The sequence below is a fragment of the Pituophis catenifer genome, unplaced genomic scaffold, assembly GCF_029215685.1.
Source record: "Pituophis catenifer annectens isolate HBS135680 unplaced genomic scaffold, rPitCat1.0.hap2 SCAF_4, whole genome shotgun sequence".
NCBI lineage: Eukaryota > Metazoa > Chordata > Lepidosauria > Squamata > Colubridae > Pituophis > Pituophis catenifer.
Genome location: NW_027256884.1, coordinates 48,330,238 through 48,333,964, shown reverse-complemented (window position 1 = coordinate 48,333,964; position 3,727 = coordinate 48,330,238).

Genomic DNA, 3,727 nt, shown 5'->3' with positions numbered 1-3,727 from the left:
AAAATATTTTTTTACTATGACTTACTGCTGTTTATTACTGTCATATTTGCAAATGGTTATTAAGGAGTCAATTATTAAATTAGAACTACTTGTAATGGCTAGCTAAGAAGTAAAATTAAAAGTGCCTAGTTGCCAAGTGCTTCTTTTTTTAGCTACCTGTGGCTGGCTAAAACTGCATTAGAAAGTTCTCAGCAGGAAAATAAAGGAATCACAATTTAAATCTCCTGATATTTACAGAAATTTTAGTTTATTGAGGACATGATTCAACCTACTATAACTGATGTATATAAACTCATGGTAAAAAAATACTAGTGGCCTGTCCTAATTTTGAGAGAATTCTGCAATGCCCCACCAATAAAATCACACTTATTTTTGTAGATAAAATAAGTATTCTTGCCTTGGTTACTTTTCTATGACAGTGTTTTCCTCCTTGAAGAGTGGTTGAAAAGAAACTTGAGCAATTTGAATTTGTTGACTTGAATTTAAAAGGAGGGAAATTATATATTTTAATCTAAATATCCTTTAGTAATTGGACAATTTGAGCCTTGGAATTTATTTACACCCTCAATGCCTATGGTGACTTAAATTTAACATAGAAACAAAGCAAAACAAACAAAAAAAATCATGGATTTCTTTACTATAATTACATATTTTAAAATTACTAATTTAGCCTTGATTTCAGCAGGTTCCATGTGGTGTGTAATAATAAAAAAATAAATGAAAGGAAGCAGTCACATCTGCACTGTGACAATAAAGGGGGTTCCATGAAAAATGAAAACACAGAGAAAACATGAAAACATGTGAGCAAGTGCAGGTGCACATATATTGATTTTCCATAGTATGTAATAATGACTGCAGAATATGTAAGGGCAAAAGGAGAATGAAGAATTATGTTATTGAAAGGAATGAGATCTGTAAGAAGAGATCAAAAGCACAAAAGGCAACAAGAGAGAAAGTTTGCAATCAGAATCAAATTGATACCCCCCCCCAAATTGAAAGCACAAATGTGCTGATTCTTGAAAGACAAGAGTACAAAAGGTGCCCTAAAGTAAGACTTTTCAAACGTTCAGTTGTGGAACCTGTAAGCATACAACCTGGAACTCCAGATGAACAACAGCAAAAATGACAAAAAATTGGCAATAAACCAAAAAGTAAGCTTTTTATTATATATGCAAAATTAACATTTCAAGTACAACAAAAAATAGACTTTGATTTTTACAGTTGCTATATTTGGGAGGTTAATGTTTTAACATTTTAACCAAATTAATTAGCTCTCAACAACTAGGATATGACTAGCTGTTTTTCCTTATTTAAAAGTTCAGTATGTGGTGCAATTAATATTACTTGTAGGCAGAGTTCACTTTCTAGTATATTTAGCCTACTTCGATACTTGTCTTGATTGTAGCAGCAGTGGATTTAATTTTCCATTTTTTTTACTATCTGCAATTGTACCAGTTTGTAAGCCAGTCATCTACAGGTAGTCCTCGACTTACAACCACAATTGAGCCCAAAATTTCTATTGCTAAGTGAGATATTTACATGAATTTTGTCCCATGACCTTTCTTGACAGATTTGTAAGTGAATTATTGCAGTTGTTAAGTTAGTAACATAGTTAAGTGAATCTGGCTTTCCCATTGATTTTGCTTGTCAGGTCACAAAAGATGATCACATGACACCAGGACATTGCTACCATCATAAATATGAATCAATTGCCAAGTGTCTGAATTTTTATCACATGACCATTGGGATGCTGCAATAACTGTGTGAAAAATGGACATAAGTCACTTTTTTCAGTGGTGTTGTAACTTGAACGGTCACTAAATGAACTGTTGAAAGTTGAAGACTATCTATCTAGAAAAATTTTGACATTATAGACATAGTTATTAAACTTTTTAAAAAAGTAATACACATATCTTGGGTGTATATCTGAGGGCATGGATACCACTAAAGTCACTTAAGTACCCATATTTCTCCTGCCTGCCTTGAAACATGATTCTCATGGATGTTTACTCAAGAGAAAGTCTACTTCCAAAGAGATTTCAGGCACATGTGCAGTGCAGCCAAAGAGAACAACTTTCTTCATTAATTTTCAACAGCTTAACGGAGCTTATTCCTAAAGTGTGCATAGGATGCTATCCCGATTATGAAGCAGCCCTCTTGGGGACTGCAGAGATATACATTTTGTGTGCAATATGGAAAGTGCAGAGGGGGAGAGGTACTCACAATTGCTCTTGCAGAGTTAGAAATATAGGTAGTCCTTGGTTTACCACAACTGGGACTAGAATTTCCATTGCTGAACAAAGCAGTGAATCAAACCCAATTTTATGACCTTTTTTGCCCCAATTGTGAAGTGAATCACTACAGTTGTTAAATGAATCATGCTGTCATTAAGCAAATCCTGCTTCCTTTGTTTTGCTTGTTTGAAGCTGGCTGGGAAGGTTACAAATGGCAAGCACAAAGCCCCAGAATACTGCAATTGTCATAAATAGATGTCTGTTGTCAACATGTTGTGACGATCTAAATGCAAGGACTGGTTATAAGACACTGTTTCAGTGTTGTAACTTGAAATAGTTACTAAATGAATGGTCATAAGTCAAGGGATACCTGCATTTATCTGAGTTGAGGGACAGGTAGAGTTGGGTTTTGTGTGTCCATATGCATGTGGCAAGAGAAAGCTACTCACCTTCTGCATAGAGCACTTGTAAACAATGGTCATGTACAGTCAGCAAGAGAGAAAAAGCTGAATCAAGGCAGGGATGAATGGTTAGGTGTGTTCAGGCTTTTCCCCCCATAAGCCTTCATAGAATTCATTCAGCTCCCTGTGGAATTCTTGGGTTCTGCATAACCAGTTTACAAAATCCTGAATGTAGAATGCTCTATTGGACTCTGTGAATCACATATACGGGTTATGTACCTGCAAAGCTCCCACTGCCACAATATTAACATTTTATTTGTCCTTCAGCTCCGATCACCCTTAAATGTTTGCCAAGAATTTGCTTAATATGCTTATTGCAACCATTTATCTCATTTGTGAAGCTACTCTGAGAGTGGCAGATTTTGAAGCTATTGTAGCTTCTCCCTTCAAAGCTTCCATTTCTGACTTGACTCATCTCCAAATGTGCCACTCTTGCAGAGAATCCTGCTCCACTACACTAATATTGGCATCAAGGAAACAGTACGACCATTCCATTCCTCTGGGTTCAGATATGAGGCAGATTTTTCTAGATGATTTTACATGATCTCAAAAGAAGTGTACACTTCATATCTTCCACCACCTATATCCATGTCCCAATGTGACGTTCACCTCTGAATCTTTCTTCAACTGCTTTACAGACATTATTTGAGAATTAATATTCCAAGCCAATGCGACTCTTTAAGAAAAACAAAAGGGCATAGCACCTTGCTTGAAAGAGGCCAAGAAATCAGTCAGGTAGAATGGGAATAAAACTTGAATGCATGAAATTTGGAATATGATTTATATTTCTTACAATTGCAGGCTGCAGCACTCATCTGGATAAACTGCTATGCTGAGGAGACCTGTGGTTGAGACATTGATCTTCATCCAACTTTATCAGTTGGATATTTGCTTCCAAAGGGAAGTAATTTTTAGCAGGGCATCTTTTCTTCAGTTACTTTAGGACATATCAAGCCTCCTATAGATAAGAATTATGCTGTTCATGTATGAATCAGAGGCCATTGAAGATACAAATTGCTTAATCTCAGTTGT